At 41.9% G+C, this 21296-nt stretch overlaps 1 long non-coding RNA gene across 1 annotated transcript in view; it reads right to left on the bottom strand.

Annotated features, from left to right (window-relative positions):
• LOC122554605 overlaps positions 1-21009 on the bottom strand; it is an 81908-nt gene extending 60899 nt beyond the window's left edge. The window contains exons 1-2 of the long non-coding RNA XR_006313034.1: positions 20788-21009; positions 5319-5553 (exon numbers count right to left, since the gene is read on the bottom strand). This is a non-coding gene — a long non-coding RNA (uncharacterized LOC122554605). The remainder of the gene's footprint in view (positions 1-5318; positions 5554-20787) is intronic.
• Between the last annotated feature and the right edge of the window lie 287 nt (positions 21010-21296).

The following is a 21296-nucleotide window of genomic DNA, read 5'->3' as shown; positions in this document are numbered from 1 at the left end:
CTGTCCTACCTGCCAATCTCCCTTCCCACCTATCCACTTCACCCTCCCCTCTGACCTATCACCTCCATCCCCATCCCATTCACCTAGTGTACTCTTTGCTTCCTTCTCCCCAGTCCACCCCTCATTTATCTCTTCACCCTGGAAGCTTCCTGCTTCTATTCTTGATGAAGGGCTTTTGCCTGAAGCGTTGATTTTCCTGCTCCTCGGATGTTGCCTGACCTGCTGTGCTTCTCCAGCACCACTCTGATCTAAACTCTGTTTTCCAGCATCTGCAGTCCTCACTCTTGCCCTCTTAAATATGAATCAGGAGAGCAAGGAAAACTTTCCTACTTTCCTGCAAATGAATGCAGTGGGATTTTTCACATCCACCTGAGATGGCAGAAGATGCTGTTGTCTAATGTCTCATCCATAAGGACAGCACCTTCGACATGATGCAGCACGGTGACACATTGGTTAGCACTGCTGACATCAGCACCAGAGACCCAGGTTCAATTCCAGCCTCGAGCAACTGACTGCATGGAGTTTGCATGTTCTCCCTGGGTTTGCTGCAGGTGCTCCGGTTTCCTCCCACAGTCCAAAGATTTGCAGGTTCAGTGGATTGGCCATGCTAAATTGCCCCATAGTGTCCAGGGATGTGTAGCTTAGGTGGATTGGCCATGCTAAATTGCCCCATAGAGTCCAGGGATGTGTAAGCTAGCTATGGGAAATGCAGGGTTACAAGGATAGGATAGTGATGTGGGTCTGGATAGGTACTCTTCAGAGAGTCGGTGTAGACTCAATGGGCTGAATGGCATGCTGCTGCACTGTGGGGATTCAGGATTCTTCCATAACTGCAGCACTCCACTGGGACTGCAAGACTGATTCTTATGGTTAGAGATGTTACCTAATAGCCTGTTCCGATGTGTTATGGCACATCTCTGGAGAGGGCGGGACTTGAGCCTGGGTCTTCTATCTTGGAGATAGGGATACTACCACTCCCCTAAAAGCACCCTTCCCATCTTATGTTTAAATTCTTGGAGTGGGTCTTAAGTCAACAACCTTTCAAGTCAAGAACTTGACTTTGGACTGACAGTGAGAGAGGCACTAGCTCAGGGCGACTCGATGAAAATTGTCTAGTTCTGTGAAAATACAGAGGTGTGTCAGTATCTGTCTGTGTAGGTAAGGAACCTGATACAATTCTGGAGGGAACTTAAGTTGAAACTTTATTGCTGGAACAGCACAGCAGGTCAGGCAGCATCCAGGGAACAGGAGATTCGACGTTTCGGGCACAGGCCATTCCTGAAGAAGGGCCTGTGCCCGAAACGTCGAATCTCCTGTTCCCTGGATGCTGCCTGACCTGCTGTGCTGTTCCAGCAATAAAGTTTCAACTTTGATCTCCAGCATCTGCAGACCTCACTTTCTCCTGGAGGGAACTTAAGTCATGAAGTATATTGAAAGCTGATATCAAGAGATTTTGAATCAGTAAGAGAATCAAGGGTTATGGGGAAAAGCAAAGAAAGTGGAGATGAGGGTTATCAGATTAGTTGCGATCTCATTGAATGGCAGAGCAGACTCAATGGGCTGAATGGCCAACTGAAGCTTTTACTTCTTATGGTCTCTCAGACACATCTGTATCTAGGCTAGTATTAAGCCATTGATTACAAAGAGCTTCATTCTTCCATCAGCAAGTCATGGTTCAATTGGCATGAGTTATGGTGGATCCTGAGACCCTTATGCCCTCCATAATATGTTGAAAAAGTGATTATATTAGAAGTATGTTTCTTAAAGGTACATAAGTACTAAATGAGACATCATAGAAGACAAAATGCTGTAAAAAAAAACCTCAGCAGGTCTGGTAGCCTCTGGGGGAAGAGAGGATGTTTCTGATCAATGACTTTGATCGGAACTGGAAGTTAGAATTTTGTAGACAACTAGGATAAAGGGTGAGTTATGGGTGGAAAGTCAAAGGAAAAGGAACGGGATAGAATGGATGACTGACATAAATATGTTGCAGAGCCCAAAAGAGGTGAAAGAAACAGATGGTGAGTCCAGAGGAGGTGCAAATGTCAAAACGGCAGAGGAAAAGCAGATAATGGAAAAAGTGGCACAGAAAAATAGATTCTCAAGGCCTGGAAATGTGGTGAAGCAAAGGTGGCTTCAGATGCTTTTTATAGCTGTGTCATATGTCAAGACAGTGGAATGTGCAGCTATGGTGACCACAGTGGTGGAAAGTGCCCATTACTTTTTAAAAAGTCGTTGAGCCACCTTGCTCACTTTACACGGATAACTGAGACATTTGCATAATATTGCTGCACATGAAACATGAAAGCTTGTGATTTTTACACAGCTTCTGAAATGCTTGTAAAATCAAGGTAAGGCCAAAGACAAATATAAGGACCAAGCGGATAATGAAGGATATCGAAAATGAAAGCCTGGGTGTGGAAGCAGAAGTTGAGGGCCTGATTTTCAATGACCTAGCCACATCAGTCTTCATGAGCCACAGGGTGATGCAGAACCTTTGGTCAAGGAAGAGGGAAAATTGTGAAATTTTTAATGTGAGAAGCCGAGAGGAATTATTAAGGGGTTTTGCTAGACTGAAAATGGTGCCGTGTTGTACAAAAAGGGAGTAAGTGATAGACCAAGCAATTGGAGTCCTACAGCAGTGAGAAAATAACCAAACAGAAGCTGATAATACAAACTGTAATTTGGAAATGCATGGGCCAAGCAAGGAAAATCTTGACTTTGATACAGTAAGGCTGTGTCCAACTAACCTGAGCAAATGTTTTAAGGAGATAACATGGAGGTTCGGTCAGGATAGCATGCTTAATGTAATCTACCTTTTTCTTTAAACAAATCCATTGAGAATGTTTCACACAGCAGACAAGTCAGAAAAGATACATTCCCCTGCCTCAAATTCTTTGTCCTGAGAAGGCAAAACACTTCTCTAAGAGCATCAGTAACACCTATTTTCAATGTTACTGAACTTTCCCAAAGTCCTGTTTAGTTCAATATGGGGTTCTTTCCAGACTATTGGGGAGTATGGGAACATAGGCCATTCAGCCCTTCAAGCCTACTCTATTAATTAATACACTTCAAAGGGAATATTGCATTTGCCTGGCAATTTGGTTCAAATTTGGCTCCCTGGTAGGAAGACAGGAGTACTGGGTGACTGGTGTTTTTGTGATTCTTGAGCTCTCTTCTTAGTACTAACTAGGTCTCATGCTTCATGAAGAAAGAATCAATAATTTAGACTTAAACCTAAGGTGGCAGGATCAAGTAGTTTAGAAATTACACATAAAATAGTCATGTGGTGATCACAAGGTAAAATTGTCTGGTCAGGGTGGCAGAAAAGCAGCATGTGGATTTTAATCCAGGAGTGAGAACAGCAATCTAACTGGGGAAGGGAAACAGGGCAAAAAATTAAATAGTACATATTGAGAAGTGTCGAGGATCAGTTTGGCTTTGGATTGCATGTCCATAGATCCCTGAAGATAGCAGGTTAAGGAGGTATATTGCTTGACAAGGTATATAAGATGTTTTGTAAGAGTTTATGCTAAGACTGTACAAAGTATTAGTTTGACCAAGCTTGAGTACTAGATACAGTCCTAATCACTACATGACAGGCAGGATGTGATTGTGGAATGTGTGAGACGGTATTGGAGGGGGATTACAGGATTGTTACCAGGAATGGACATTTTTAGCAAAGAGGAATAATCAGTTAGGCTGGACTTGTTTTCTTTGGAAGCGAGGGAGTTTTAATTGAAATGTATGAAATTGTGAGAGGATGTGACAGAGTATACTGGAAGAATGCATTTGTCTTTGCAAAAAGCCCAAAAACTAGGGTAATTAGTAAAAGGTTTAGAACAGTAATGAGAAGAAATGTGGGCATCTAGAGGGTATTCGAAAGGATGGCAGAGTCAGAGATCACAGCTAGACTTATTCATCATTGTTCAAACAGATTGCTACACATTGGACATGTCATTGGCTACAGGACCATAGACCAAGAATTGGAAATTGGGATTAGACTCAATAACTCTTCTGGTCAGGACAGACAAGAATGGACATCTGTGTGAAAAAGGGTCTATATGACCATTTTGGAAAGGTCACGGGTATAAGAGAATTATATCTCTCTTCATAACATGTGACAAATACTGTCTATTTCAAGGGCATTCTTTCTATCTTCTTTCATCTGTCTAAGATTGTCATCACATTAATAACAAAGTCATGAGTACCAAATGAACAATCACTCAGCACAACAATTATAATATTTTGGTGACCATTCAGAAATGTCCATTACACAGAATGTCTGACTTAATGTGTTAAGAAATTTGCATCTCTTGTTTTCCTCACATCTGCACGGATACATTTTCATATTGAAGATGAAAGGTTATTTGCAGAATTCCGTTTAGAAAAGGCAATGGAACAGGGGACGTGGAATATACAAATGAATCATATTTACATAGATTACTTGGAGCAATAAGGAGAGAAAAAAGCAACATGTACTGATCACTACACAGCTAAACAAAGCCCCTCTCCAGCCCTCTCTATCTCAGTTTCAATCCCACCAAACCAGGGCTAGCAGAAAAATTAACTTGGAAAAACCTCCAATGGTTGAAAATTGAAGGTTATCTGTCAGCTTTACTACTCCTGAGGAAACAAGATATTCAACGAAGTCTGGGACTCAGGTTTCACCCTTGCAATGAGAGACTCCACAAATAAATTACACAGTTTAAACTGCAAATGTCTTCTTTCCTGTCTATACCAGATAACCCCACAGCTTCTTTGTAAACTCAGTATGTATTTTTATATGTGTAATTGACATCACATTTGTTTTTTTTAAGGGATAATAAAACTCTTCTCATTCAAGAAATCTTGGAATTGACTCTCCTTCATTTTTGATCTAGTTACTTTAGTTTAGTTGAAGTATGATAGCTACATGCTGTAAAAAAAATACAAAAAGATATTTGCTACAAGTGACTGAAAAGGGTCTTAAAGAGAGGGGAACAGTGGCATCTTTGTTGATAAGCCAACAGCCATCCTCTATGCTTATATGAGAGACCCATTATAATTTTAGCCTCCTAGTGCCTCAAATGCATATAAATATACTATTGTACGTGTAAGAGAGGTCTTTGGTTTGTTTGGATAGAGCCAAACTCCAATGTTTCTTTATTTCTTTAATATGCTCCTGTACAGAACCGAACTCCCTTTATAACAAGGTATGTATACAAAGATATTTTTATGAATAAAATATATTTTTGAAATTTAAGAAAAGTTATAGTTACTTGGGCTACATCATTACAAGTAGCAACCCCATTGTTCTGCTTCACTCTCTCACTGACCTTGCTGTCCAGGATGCTCATCAGTGTGGGATCGTGTTCAAATAATGACCGGAATCAGTGAGTGGCATAAATAGCCCCTTTATTCAGCTACCGCCAAGTAGCATAACTCAAGGTGGCGATGGAATCCCGAAGTATGGTTCTTACGGTAGTCTCTTCATACAGAGTTCTTACATACATTAAAATGCTATCACTATGGCATTATCCATTCTGCACGAAAGTTTGTGAGACGTCTGTCCTGGGGAAGCAGGAGATTGTTTAAACATTTGTAAGTGCTGGCTGCTACTCGGATTAGAATGGCTGTCCAGCCTACTTGCATAAGTAAAAGGTGTTAAAGCTACCTCTTGGAGTTACCATCTGATCTAGTCTCACTACTCCCATAATTTCAAGATCAGATAAGGCCCACCTCTAACTACTTCCTTCAAGCATGTCCACCAACACCCCCCCCCCCAACACCTCACTCCCACATGGACATTAAACCTTCTTCTGTCTTCCTGGAAAATAACGTTATCATGCTTGTGGTGATCTGTGACTGATCTCTGCATTGTGAGTACAGTATGCAAAACTGAAAGGAGTGCAAGTAGACTGCTTTTTCATTTGGAAGGATTGTTTTCATCCTGGACTGTGCTAAAGAAGATACAGTGATGACTCTCCTACATGACACTCCTGTGGGAAGGTGGGAAGGTGGTAGGGGGGGGGGGGGGGGGGGGTTGGAGGTGTGTGTGTGTGTGCGCTCTATGAGTGGACCATGGAGGTATCAGTCATTTTAGAATGCTGAAAGGGGAGGGGAGGAAATGGCATATTTGCTTAACGTTGAAGAGAGAGAAAGGACTCTCAGAAGAACTGATCACTGACTTCAGTAAGAATGGAGGAGGACACGCCCCATCTACATCAATAGAGCGGAGGTTGAGAGGGCAGAGAGCATCAAGTTCCTAGGAGTGACAATAACTGTCAACCTGTCCTGGATCTTCCATGTAGCTGCGACAGTCAACAAGGCACAACAATGCTTCTTCTTCTTCAGGCTGCTTAGAGAATTCGGCATGGTCCATAAGATCCCTCACCAACTCTTGTACCACTGACAGCATACTGTCCAGGTGCATAATGGTCTGATACAGCAACTGCTCTGCCAAGGATCGTGAGAAACTACAGAAGATTGTGTGCTCAGCCCAGACCATTATGGAAGCCAACCTCCCATCCATGGATTTCATTTACATGTCTTGTCACCGCGAAAAGGCTGCCAACATCATCAAAGACCCCTCCCACCCCAGTAAGCTCTCCTCCAACCTCTTTGATCAAGCAGAAGACACAGAAACTTGAACACATGTACCAACAGATTCAAGAACAGCTTCTTCCCTACAATTATTAGATTGCTGAATGGACTCTCTAACTTCAAATAATGTCAATCTTGCTCTGTACATCTCCTGTGCAGTGTAACCTTGTGTGCCTCGCTCTGTCTAAGTGCCCTGTGACCTGTATATTCTCATTTGCTATGATCTGCCTGTACTGCTCACAGAATAAAGTTTTTCACTGTACTTAGGTACATGTGACTACAATAAATTAAATCATTTAAATGGTGGAAAATGAGAACAAGCAGAATATTTAGCGTGATTATGAGAAAAAAAAGAATGAGTAGTAGAAGTATGAGAAATGGTTGGACAATTGAAGATCCAATTAACAATGGTAAAAGTAAAGTCACCATAATCCTACTGTCTCATGAGAGAGACAGAGATGACTGGTGGCAATTTAACCTGAGGCTCACCACACCTCAGGTGAGGGGTGAAGTTGAGAAAGAGAGTCCTTCATGGTATCCTCAACCTCTGGCATCACTCTACATTGCAATGCAGCTGACCAGCCAACTGAGCTCCACCATACAGGGTATCCTTACTTGAAGAAAGAGGAAGCAATATTGGATTCACAAGAATGGAAGGTGACATTGTCAGAACAGATGCAACATAGATGGAGAAACTGGGAGAATGGAATAGGGTCATGAACAGAAGCGCAGTGTCAATATGTGTAGTCAAGGAAGATATAAAAGTCAGTGGGCTAATGGTGACGAGTTAGTAACCTATTCCTGAAAATGAGGATAAAGCAGTCACAGACGTGAAATGCCATGGGTGAACCCCATGAAAGTGAGGGAAAAGTGGAAATTGCAAGCAATGATTGATGAGATGTTCCAGTTCACGGAGACAACAAGAATGGCATCAATACACCAAGGTGCCCTGAAGGGAGATGTAGAAATTAACCTGAAAATGACTGGAACAAAGAATATTCCAAATACATCATGAAAAGGAACAGAGAGCGAGGATTCATATTGATTTCAAAACAACAGCTTTTATTTAAGCAAACAATGTAGCCTGTTAATGTTTAAACCTCAGCAACTTGGCCATTATACAAACTCTTATAAAATAACTCTTAAAAGTGAAAGAATTCATGAGTTGTTTTTTTTTCTAGGCATACACCTACAATGATTGACAGTGATTATACTAATAGATCACATGAAGCTACAATTCATTCTACAGTTTACCCATGGTTATCAAAGCTGACCCAGAGTATAGTGCTGTCAAAGATCCTCGATTTCCATCCAGCCTTCTTCCATTTCATTTATGTTCTGATTCCAATTCAGATTAAGACTCACTGCATAAGCAAACTGAGTTCCACATTTTTAGATTTCTTTCAGATCTGCAGTTTTGGTCATGTGATAGTGAACCCAGTGCATCAGTTCTCCAAGTTATTAAACTCTCTTTATCTGTCTACTGTTTTGTGACACTATTATTTCTTGGCGCTCAGTAGTATGTTACAATGTAAACACAGGAAGTCAAGGTACTGGTGCCACACTCCCAGCACAAGAATTACAAAACATCAAATATTAAAGCACATTTATTTGTAGGTGAATTCTGACGACACCAGCAAGACTTAGGACAAACGAAGTCTTCAGACTACAGATAATTTGTAGGAAAATGTCATCATTAAGGCTTCTTTCCTATCAATAAAAAAATTCCTAATCAGAAAAAAAACATACAAGACAATAGGTAGCAAATTCTTGCTGTCTGCTACACTGTAAAAAGAGATAAACGCAGAATGTCAATTCACAAATATTCCCACTTTACTGGGTATACAAACCCCTTGGTCTGTTTTATCTGGAATAAATACAAATGAAGTCATAAATAACTCCACAAAATATCTCCAAGCACACATTTCCTGATTTACTTTCCTGTTCCAGTAATCATTCATCATTTCAATTTGTCATAACAAATCCGGTCACCTATTTACCATGAACCCCAATGACTTCCAAGTCCCATCAAGACAGCGCTCATTTTTGGAACAGTCAGAGCACAGCACCCATCCCTAGCAGTCAGAGAATCACACACTGGTTATGATAAAGGAAACAATTCAGCTCATTGTGTCTGTGCTATCTGGATGATGGAGTAATTCACGTTGTTCCATTCCCCACCTTTTCACCGGAGCCCTGCACCTTCTTTTGCAGCGGATCCAATTGCCTTTTTAAAGTCTCAATTGAACCTGCCACCAATCAGATTCCCCAGCAGTACATGCCAGATCCTGATCGCTTAGTGCATGGAAAAGAAATTTCCTCATGTTTTCATTGTTTCTTTGGCCAATTATCTTGAATCAGTGTCTTCTTGCTTTCTATCCTTCAGTTAATGGGAACAGCTTTTCCCTTTTCTTCCATTTCCAGACCCCTTGTGACCTTGAACACCTTTATTAAGTCTCTTCTCAATTTTCCCTTCTCATGGAAAACAGTCCCAACTTCACCAATCTATCAACAAAGCACAATGCCTCATTCTTGTGAATCTTTTCTGCCCTCTTCCCAATGTTTTCACATCTTATGCAAGTGTGGTGCCCAGAACTTCTCCAGTTGAGACTGAATCACTCTGATAGACTTACACAGTCATCCAGCACAGAAACAGACCCAGTCCATGCTGACCAAAATCCCAAAACTAGTCCCACCTGCCTGCGCTTGGCCCATATCCCACCAAACCTTTCTTATTCATGTACTTATCTAAATGTCTTTTAAACGTCGTAACTGTACCCACATCCACCACTTCCTCTGGAGGTTCATTCCACATATGAATCATTCTCTGTGTAAAAAAGTTGTCCTTCATGTCTTTTTTAAAATCTTTCTGCTCATAGCTTAAAAAGTCTTGAAATCCCCCACCCTAGGGAAGAGGCACCTGCCATTCATCTTATCTACACCCCTCATGTTTTTAAAACCGCCATGAGGTCACTCCTCAACCACCTATGCTATATAAGTTTAGCATACCTTCATTTCTTTTGCACTCTGTGCCCCTATTAATAATCCTAGGATGCTCTCTCAACATGTCCTGCCGCCTTCGATGATCTTTGCATATGTACATTTAGGTCCCTCTGCTCTGCTCCAGTAGCCACTTTAGAGGGGTGCACTTTATTTTATATTATCTTTCAGTGTTCTTCCTAACAAAATTATTCATTTCACACTTTGATGAATTGAATTTCATCCCCTTATCCACTTGTCTATGTCCCTTTGAAGTTCTATGTTAATCCCTTCATGATTCACAATACTTCTAAGTTTTGTATCATCTGCTCTGCTGAAGCTATGTCTTGCACACCAAGGTCTTGCTCATTAACATAAAGCAGGAAGAGCAGGGATCCCAACACCCGGGGAACTTTACTTTAAGCCTTCCTCCACTACTCTGTTTCCCATCACTCAGCCAATTTTCTGTCCCTTTTATTCTATACACTCCAACTTTGCTGTCAAATCTGTCATGTGGCATTTTATCAGATGTCTTTTGGAATGGACAAGATGGATTGAAGGGTCTGTTTCCATGCTGTACATCTCAATGACTCTAAGTTCTTCAACAGCATTATCCTCATCAATCTTCTCTATTACCTCATTCAAAAAAACGCTTGCAAATGAGCTGAACATGATTTTCCTTCAGTAAATTTGTACTGACTTTCCTTAATTAATCTGAATATGCCTACTTGACTATTTCAGTTAAACCTGCTCCAGCTGACAGGATGGATTTAACATGTTCCCTAAATTTTCGATCTGAATTGCTGCATCAAGAAGCTGAAAAAGTATCCTCGAAGAAGTCTCTCATTGAACAGAAATTATTTCGACCGCGTATGTAGGAAACATATAATTGCATGTCTTGAACGACCTTTTGTCATAAAGGCTTAATTTTAGTGACAAATAAAACCTCGTAATAAAATATTCTGCCATTCCCTCACATAAACGTCTCGCAATGACTGAAATTCTGACAATTGCCCCCTTTCAAAATAAGACCAGGAAGTGCTGGCAACTTGAGCAGATCAAATTGCACCTGCAATGTGTTACTCTGCATCTTTCCTTCTCTTAACAGTTTTAGGTTTTCTGTAAGATTTTAACCACCTTCTCCTTTGTTATACCTTTCTCATTTTTAAAGGCACCTCTTTCCAAGCGGTCTTCTATGATAGTAGGGGTCTAGTTGCCTCTCTGTAATCCCCAGACCACAGGCAAGGTCCCCCGATTTGATAGGTTACAGATGGGATATCAAATATTGCTAAGCTACCCAGCAGAGACAGATGTGTGGCTCCCTTCTTTATCCATCCGCCCATTCGTCTGGGGGTTTGATTTACAAAAGATCCCTTCCCTTGCTCCCACCTTTCTCCCAGCCCAAAAGCACTTATCTTTTAAAAGGAGCCAAGTTAGCCAGGCCTTCAAGAGTTTACAAAGAGTGAGCCTATTAATTAATGATTGCAAAAAAGTATTTATAAGGCAAACACACGTTCATGAAGATTAGAAATACGAAATATGAGTCCACTGAGATAAACATTTGCCTGTGACCTTTACACTCACGTTCAAACCCAGGTTCGTACACAAGAATCTCGGTCCCACTAGTGCACTTGAAAGTTGAGCTGAAATGGCTATTTGATCTCTGTCCTTGTATATTCTTTAAAAGGAAAACACTAAACGTGACTGCTGTCTTTGACATAATCCAAAGGCTGCTGAGCAGGGACTCATCAGCCCCTTAGTATTCTTTGTGGTTGCAACATAACATAGACTAGTCTGTTATGACTTCCTCTTCCCCCTTTAAAGGGTTGCCTGACATCCCACGAATCTGTCTGTCCAGAGAGACGCTTAATTTACATCTGTACCTAGTTTTGTCTGTATCAGTTTGTTTAAAAAGGAACCACATTTTGGAATTACAAGGTAAATTCTTCCACTGTACTTCTGGCTTCTATGGTCACGCCATGTCTTCCATCCACAGAACCTTTTCAACACTTAATCTACTATAATTAACCTCATTTAATCTACTACAATTCTCACTGCGCCACCTCCCACATTCCTGAAACTATTGACTTTATCTGTCACGCCTATTCAAAATAATAATGATTCTAAGATTGTAAGTTTGTACAAACGTCTCTTGCTATGTTAACCAAACCCATGGATCTGTGCCACAATTTAACAGCTCACAGTATGAAGCCAATTCATAAAGATAAAAAAGAAATCTGCAGTTTTGGAGTGTTTGTGTAATACTAGTCTCTCTCCTATGGGAAGGATGTTGTGAAACTTGAAAGTGTTCAGAAAAGATTTACAAGGATGTTGCCAGGGTTGGACAGTTTCAGCTACAGGGAGAGGCTGAATAGGCTGGGGCTGTTTTCCCTGGAGCACTGGAGGCTGAGGGGTGACCTTATAGAGGTTTACAAAATCATGAGGGGCATGGATAGGATAAGTAGACAAGATCTTTTCCCTGAGGTGGGAGAATCCAGAACTAGATGGCATAGATTTAGGGTGAGAGGGGAAAAATGTAAAAGTGACCTAAGGGGCAACTTTTTCATGCAGAGAGTGGTGCGTGTATAGAATGAGATGCCAGAGGAAGTGGTGGAGACTGGTACAATTACAGCATTTAAAAGGCATCTGGATGGGTATATGAATAGGAATGATTTAGAGGGATATTGGCTGGCAAATGGGATTAGATTAATTTAGGATATCTGATTGGCATGGACGAATTGGACTGAAGGGTCTGTTTCTGTGCTGTACATCTCTATGACTCTACGACTCCATGTCTGAGTTACTGCCAAACCACTAAACCTAAATCCATCTGTGAACTATTGCTACTGAAGTTAATACTGATTCCTTACCATACAAACCACAGAATCCAATATTTCCCAATTAACAACTAACACAGGCATATTCCTTGTCCAAAACAGTGCATTGAATTATGGCTGACACTACAATGTCATATGTAATAAACACACTCATATCGACAGCAAAATGCAGCAAGTGGAAGCTGGCTACATCATAAAATTGATTACTTTGCTAGAATCCTTGGGCTGGATTTAATGCTTTCAGGTTAGGCATGGTGTCCACTGCCCACCCCACCCCGTCCCAACATGCTGATAAAAAAATTCAATGTGATAAAGTGGTTTTCCAATCACTGTCAGTATCTTTTAATACAGAATAATAAAACAAAGAACTGTTGGAGTTCTCATGAAGCGTCACTGTATTTAAAATGTTAACTCTGCTTTCTCCCTACAGATGCTGCCAGACCTGCTGAATTTCTCCGGCAATTTCTGTTTTATTTCTGATAACACAGAAGGTCTATGAGGCACAGAAACTGACAGCGTGCCAGCCGTTTAATTAACAAGCTATGAAGCAATAATGTATTTTACAGCTCAAATGAAGCAACACAAGTACAACAGAATAGGAATGCATTGTCAGAATGCTTACCTAACACCCTGGTAGCACATGCAAAAATTCCTGGGATACTATTGTGGGAAAGGACAAGGGAGATATCCTCTGACCAACATTCATCCCTCAGTCATGATGGATTATTTGGTCATTATCATGCATCCATTTTGCAAATTCTTCCCTATGTTACAATTGCCTACTACTGGGATGTTCTGTGGTGTTGAACAATGTTATACAAATGCAACTCTTCCTTTCAGGTGAAGTGTGGTAGATAGTTGCATGCAGATCGTATGCATAAAATCAACACAGTACTGCAAACAATTGGTTTCAAGTACTTCCTCATCAGATACACAACACAACATAACATCTGCCCTGATACTACTAAACCTATCAACTGCAGAGCAATAAAAGTGACAAGCACAGCACAATTGATAATTGCTTTCACAAACAAGTTTTCTTCATATTATCAGACAGTTCAGTTGACCTTTTCAGGTTATTTTTAGTTCTGCCCACTCAGTTTTAAACTTTTACTTGGCATATAAAGTGCTTTCTTTTTGAAATGTCTCTTGTGTTTATACAGTAGTTTGCGATAGGCTATGGAAAAGCCATGAAAATAACATCTGCAACAATTCATAGAATGCAGCTTTAAGTTTCATCGAGGCAGTTTGAAAAATGTGGGTCTTTTTTCTTACATGACATTGTAGAATGCCTTCCCGAAAAGAAAAGGTAGTGAACTAGTTCAGATTTTGCAAAAACGAACATTGACATGGTCGCTTTTCTTGAAAAGAACATGTTAATCTTTGATTTTGAAACCATTCCAATCCTTATGTTTCCAGTGGGATGTTGAATTCTCACTTTTTAAATTATCAAATAGGATTATCGGATTAAAAACCTAACAAGATAACCATGCTACTACAAGATTATAGAGACCTGCATACCTTCAGACTTCCAAACCAACAAGGGATAGCAGGGAGTATCAAATATGCTTAATGCACAGAAGAACACATGGACCATCCTGCCTTTTTGATACAACTCTTCAATTTATTCTCTTGCTCACTTGTCATCTTGCAATTTTGTTCTCTTTAAAAATACATCCATTTACTTTTTCAAAAGTCCAATGGAATCATATTCATTTCAGGTAGTTTTGATTAGATTAGATTCCCTACAATGTGGATACAGGCCTTTCAGCCCAACCAGTCCACAACGACCTCCCGAAGAGCAGCCCACCCAGACCCATTTCCCTCTGACTAATGCACCTAACATTATAGGCAATTTAGCATGGCCAATTCACCTGACCTGCACATCTTTGGACTGTGGGAGGAAACTGGAGCACCCGGAGAAAACCCACACAGACATGGGGAGAATGTGCAAATTACACACAGACAGCTGCCCGAGGCTAGAATCAAACCTGGGACCCTGGTGCTGGGACCCTGACAGCAGTGCTAACCACTGTGCCACCATGCCATTTGTTCCAGATCTTAACATATCTCTACATAAAGCCATTACTCCTCATTTTTTCTTGATTTCTCTGGCCAATTAGTTTAATTGTATGACCTTTCATTACCAACCACTTGCCAGAAGAAAAACTTGCCCCAACTTGTTCCATCAAAACCCTGCCCAATTTTTAATGAGATCTGACAATCATTTTTTTTTCTTTAAGGAGGATAATTAATAGGAGCAGAAATAGACCATGCAACTCAAAATGAATTCGCTCACCATTAAGTAAGATTATGGCTGACCTGATACTCTTCAACCGCACTTCCCTGCCTTTTTCCCACTAATTCCCTTTTTGATTCAAAATCTACCCATATCAGCATTCAATGTACTAAATGACCTAGCCTTCATAGCTCTCTGTGGCCAAGTATTCCATAGATTCAGTACTCTCTGAGGGAAGGAATTCCTCATCTGTCCTAACTGGGCGAGCCCTTATTCTGAGACAATACCCTGTGGTCCTCGACTCTTCCAAAGGGGAAACATCTGTCCTGTCAAGACCCCTAAGTATCATGTATGTTTCAAGTTCTAAATTGGAGAAAGGCCAATTTTGACGGTATTAGGCAAGAACTTTCAAAAGCTGATTGGGGGCAGATGTTCGCAGGTAAAGAGACGGCTGGAAAATGGGAAGCCTTCAGAAATGAGATAACAAGAAGCCAGAGAAAGTATATTCCTGTTAGGGTGAAAGGAAAGGCTGGTAGGTATAGGGAATGCTGGATGATTAAAGAAATTGAGCGCTTGGTTAAGAAAAAGAAAGAAGCATATTTAAGGTATAGACAGGATAGATCGAGTGAATCCTTAGAAGAGTATAAACGCAGTAGGAGTATACTTAAGAGGGAGGGTAAACAGGGGACATGAGCTAGATCTGGCAACTGGAATTAAGGAGAATCCAAAGACTTTTTACAACTACATTAAGGACAAAAGGGTAACTCGGGAGAGAATAGGGCCCCTCAAAGATCAGCAGGGCGGCCTTTGGGTGGAGCCGCAGGAGATACTAACCGAGTATTTTGCATCAGTATTTACTGTGGAAAAGGATATGGAAAATAGAGAATGTAGGGAAATAGATGGTGACATCTTGCAAAATGTCCAGATTACAGAGGAGGAAGTGCTGGATGTCTTGAAATGGGTAAAGGTAAATAAATCCCCAGGACCTGATCAGCTGTACCCTAGAACTCTGTGGGAATCTAGAGAAGTGATTGCTGGGCCTCTTGCTGAGATATTTGTATCCATAGTCACATGTGAGGTGCCGGAAGACTGGAGGTTGGCTAACATGTTTCCACTGCTTAAGAAGGGTGGTAAGGACAAGCCAGGGAACTATAGACCAGTGAGCCTGATGTCGGTGGTGGGTAAGTTGTTGGAGGGAATCCTGAGGGACAGGATGTACATGTATTTGGAAAGGTAAGGACTTATTAGGGATACCTGATGAGGGGCTTTTGCCTGAAACATCGATTTTCCTGCTCCATGGCTGCTGCCTGACCTGCTGTGCTTTTCCAGCGCCACTCTGATCTAAACTCTGGTTTCCAGCATCTGCAATCCTCATTTTTGCCTTATTAGGGATAGTCAACATGGCTTTTAGCATGGGAAATCATGTCTCACAAACTTGATTGAGTTTTTTGAGGAAGGAACAAAGAGGATTGATGGAGGCAGATTAGTAGAAGTGATCTATATGGACTTCAGTAAGGCGTTCAAGGTTCCCCAAGGGAGACTGATTAGCAAGGTTAGATCTCACAGAATACAGAGAGAACTAGCCATTTGGATACAGAACTGGCTCAAAGGTAGAAGACAGAGGGTGGTGGTGGAGGATTGTTTTTCAGACAGGAGGCCTGTGACCCAGTGGAATACCACAAGGATTGGTGCTAGGTCCGCTACCTTTTGACATTTACATAAATGAGTTGGATGCGAGCCTAAGAGGTACAGTTAGTAAATTTGCAGATGACACCAAAATTGGAGGTGTGTTGGACAGCGAAGAGGGATACCTCAGATTACAACAGGATCTTGATCAGATGGGCCAAAGGGCTGAGAAGTGGCAGATGGAGTTTAAATCAGGTAAATGAGAGGTGCTGCATTTTGGGAAAGCAAATCTTAGCAGGACTTATACACTTAATGGTAAGGTCCTAGGGAGTGTTGCTGAACAAAGAGACTTGGAGTGCAGGTTCATAGCTCCTTGAAAGTGGAAGAAGGCGTTTGGTACGTTTTCCTTTATTGGTCAGAGTATTGAGTACAGGAGTTGGGAAGTCATGTTGTGGCTGTACAGGACACTGGTTAGGCCACTGTTGGAATATTGGGTGCAATTCTGGTCTCCTTCCTATCGGAAAGATATTATGAAACTTGAAAGGGTTCAGAAAAGATTTACAAGGATGTTGCCAGGGTTGGAGGATTTGAGCTATAGGGAGAGGCTGAACAGGCTGGGGCTTTTTTCCCTGGAGCGTCGGAGGCTGAGGAGTGACGTTATAGAGGTTTACAAAATTATGAGGGGCATGGATAGGATAAATAGACAAAGTATTTTCCCTGGGGTCAGGGAGTCCAGAATTAAAGGGCCTAGGTTTAGGGTGAGAGGGGAAAGATATAAAAGAGACCTAAGGGGCAACGTTTTCACGCAGAGGGTGGTACGTGTATGGAATGAACTGCCGGAGGAAGTGGTGGAGGCTGGTACAATTGCAGCATTTAAAAGGCATTTGGATGGGTATATGAATAGGAAGGGTTTGGAGGGATATGGGCCAGGCGCTGGCAGATGGGAGTAGATTGGGTTGGGATATCTGGTCGGCATGGATGGGTTGGACCGAAGGGTCTGTTTCAATGCTGTACATCTCTATGACTCTAATAAGGTCGCCTCTCATTCTTCTAAAAGCCAATGAGTGCAGGCCAACTCAGCCTATTCAGTTTATCCATAGAACTCAAGTTCCTTTTCCTCGTTGTCATCCTGATAAAGCTCCTCTGTGAGGCTTGTGACATCTTCTACAAAGTGCGGTTAACACAACAATATACAAAACTCCAGCTGAGGACGAAACAGAGCTCGGCCAAAGTTTAGAATGATCATATTTCTTTCGTGTTTTGTGCCCTTATTTACAAAGCCAGATATTCCATTGGCTTTCTTACTCAACTTACCTCCAAACCTTCAAGGATTTGTCAAAATGCATCACAGAGGTCCTTCTAAAATTTGTATCAACTACATTAACTCACCATTTAAACTGGACCACATCCATTGTGTAAAAAAAATTGCAAATGCCATAAAGCTGAACAGAATAAGATTCAAATATTTTCCCTTGATTTTATATTGCAATTAAAAGACAATAATAGTGCGTTGGTTAAAGCACAAATGATCTTACATGCCGTGCCAAAATAGAAATGAAAGCAGAAAATGATAGAAATATACTCAAGTCTGGCAGCATCAGCGGAGAGAGAAAAACATATTTAACTATTCAGAACTGTAGTGCTTATTTAGAACTGGAAAAAAAGAGAGATGAAACAAGTACAGAGTCAAGGAAATGTGAGGTGGTGTAAGAACAAAATGAGGGTCTGTAATAGAGTGAAAGGCAGGAGAGATTAAATCAGAAGATGCCATTGCAAGGCAAAAGGGAGATGGCAATAACTGGAGAGGTGAAAGATGGTTGATAAGTGACCTTACAGAATCAAAACCAATAGCTAATGCCTGGCTAAATGGGAGAGAAAGGTTATAATCTAAAAATAATGTTCAACAGCTTGTGTTGATTTTGCAAGTGCCAAATGGAAAGAGGAAGTCCTGCTCCTATAGTTTACACCAAGCTTCACTGGAACAGTGCAGCAGGTTCAAGGTCCAAGAGATGGGAGAGCGAATGGGCTGGAGACTCAAAATGGTGGGCAACAAAGGTGTGCAGCAAAGTGGTCACACAATCTGCATGTTGTCTCTAAGTGTCAAGGAGACAATGCTGATCTGTGAGTATATTAAATTGGGAGAAGCTCTAACCAGCCCCTGTTTTAGCCATACCACGGTAATCCCACTGATTCCAACAGGTTTTTTTCATTAAACACTCTCCCATCCCATTTCTTCCAATGATCAGATTCATTTCCAATGCTTCCTTCTCATCACATCTGTCACCTTCCATACCAGTGTTCTGGGTGCATCTTCCTTAAGGAGCCCTATTGATTGATAGGGTCCTTGACTGTGTTTCTTCCATGTCCTGCTCGTATTCCTTTTCCTATTTCCTGACCCAACAATGGGTTTTCTCTAATCCTCAGTTTTCACCTACATTATGCCATCACCGTAGACATTGTCCCTCCATTCTGAGTGATTTGATGGAATCATAGAATCCCTACAGTGTAGAAAAAGTCCGTTTGGACCAACAAATCCACACCAAACCTCTGAAGAATAACCAACCTATACCTATTTCCCTACCCAATTACTCTACATTTACCCCAGACTAATGTACCTAACCTACACATCCCTGAACACTATGGGTAATTTAGCTTGGCCAATTCACCTAATCTGCACATCTTTCGATTATGGGAGGAAACCTACACAGACACGGAGCGAATGTGCTAACTCCACACAGACAGTCACCTGAGGGTGGAATCGAACCCAGGTCCCTGCTATGAGGCAGTAGTGCTAACTACTGAGCCGCCATGCCACCCTTGAGAACAGCCTGGTCAAGTCCTCCATGGCTGACAATACTGCTCTCTGCCAACCCTGCCCCCTCCTGAACACCCCACAATGTCTGCCTGGACAGGGTCAGGGAGATGTAACTTTTATCCCCAACTCTCCCATTGCCAAGGATCCCAAACACAGGTGAAGCAATGATTCACTTGTACTGCTTTCAATTTTCTCAACTGTACTGTCTGCTCCTGATAGGACTGTGCTCTACACTGCAGAGACTCAATGAAGATTACGTAATTTGTTTGCACCATGTCTCACTCAGTCCACAAGCAGGAGCTAAGCCTCTGGTCACTTGTCATTTGAAACCATTGTGCCGTTCCCACCCACCTGTCCTATATTACAACAGTCTTCCTCTTCAAAAGAACTTTATTGCAAAGTCCAGCCAGTTGGGGGTCCAGAGGTTTTGAAAAGTGCAAGCCTTTTGTTCTTTGGGGTGGCTCAGTGGTTAGGACTACTGTCTCACAGACCAGGGACCTGAGTTCGATTCTACCCTCAGCTGACTAAATATGTGTGGAGTTTGCACATTCTTCCTGCATCTGCATGGGTTTCCATCAGATGCTCTGCTTTCCTCCCACAGTCTGAAGGTGTTGGCAAACAGGATTACATTAGGTTTGGATATTTAGCCAGCATGATCAAGTTGGACCGAAGGGTCTGTTTGCATGCTGTACATCTCTATGACTTTATGAGCAGGTTAGCTGGATTAGCCATGCTGAACTGCTCATACTGTCTGGGGATGTGCAGGCTAGGTGGATTAATGATGGGGAAACGCAGGGTCAGAGGGGACATGATGGGTCTGGGTGGGATGCACTTTGGAGAGTCATGTGGACTCGATGGGCAAAATGGCCTACTTCCACCCTGTAGAGATTCAATGAAAAAGTCATTTACCAATTCTTTTTTCACCCTTTAACCAAAACATACACCCCCATGCCTCCTTAACACTTCCTTTCTCCTGTCTTTCTCACTCACCCAAAAAAAATCTGTTAAACTCCTAACTTTACCTCACCGGACCTCTCCTTGGGCAATAATTGAGCGTGGGGAGGGGGGGTGATGGGCTTTAGCAGCTGGAGAGAGATGAATTCCGTTGAGGAACATATAAGAACAGGAGTGTGCCATTCCGTCCCTGCAGCAGGCGTTCCATCTAAGTCTGCATATAACAGGCAAAGAAAGGTGCAGTGCATTGAAAAATGCTGGAAACCTGAAACAAACATTGCTGGAGGAAGTCAGCAGGTCTAGCAGCATTGTGGAGACAGACACGATTCAAGTCTAGTGACCCGTCTTCAGAAGGCTGGTGTGGCCTTCAGCAGTTTCCTCATTTTCTCTCCCCCCACCTTACCCCAGTTCCAACCTTCCAGCTCAGCACTGACCTGTCCCTCCTGTCAATCTTCCTTCCCACCAGTCTGCTCCACCTTCCCCTCTGACCTATCACCTTCACCCCCACCTCCATCCACCTATTGCACTCTCGGCTACTTTCTCCCCAGCCCCAGCCCCCCTCCCATTGATTCTCCACCCCGGAAACTCCCAGCTTCATTCCTGATGAAGGGCTCCTGCCTGAAATGTCAATTTTCCTGCTCCTTGGATGCTACCTGACCTGCTGTGCTTTCCCAGCACCACTCCAATCTTGATTTTTAACTTTGTACTCCCCAGTCAAACACTGGCATTTCCAAATCAAGAGATTTTCCTACCTTTTTGCACGGGTCGGGGAGGGAGAGAGATTTTGTTTTCACACTGCAGACGACCCGGCAAACAAATAGAGATTTAAAGATTGCAACAAAACTGAGCAGAAATTTCGAGGGGAAGAAATGCAGCCCCCAAATCAAATAAGACCATTTCAACAAAAACTACAAAATCCGATGTACTTCCTTCACTTGAAACTTGCGTCAAACGCTGAATCAAAATCGAAACTAGACCCAAGGAGTCCTCCTCCACAATTATTCCGTTGAGGTTCAGAGAAATTGCTTTTTAAATTTTAAAAAAAGCTACCGTGCGAGTTGGCAGAGAGAGAGAGAAAAAAAATAAAGAAAATAATTAACCTGACTTTCACTGAGGTCCTCGCTGCTCGGTGTAACTTCCCAAAGCGGGAATCGAAACGAAACTACCGTTTCAACAATTGTCACACCGAAATTTGACAAGGAGAAATCGAGGAGGTTGACCAGAGCCTTGGTTTCACTGTCAGATGCTACATGCGTCTTGC

This window comes from Chiloscyllium plagiosum, chromosome 11 (assembly GCF_004010195.1).
Source record: "Chiloscyllium plagiosum isolate BGI_BamShark_2017 chromosome 11, ASM401019v2, whole genome shotgun sequence".
Lineage (NCBI taxonomy): Eukaryota > Metazoa > Chordata > Chondrichthyes > Orectolobiformes > Hemiscylliidae > Chiloscyllium > Chiloscyllium plagiosum.
This window is presented reverse-complemented; position numbering and strand designations above follow the sequence as displayed.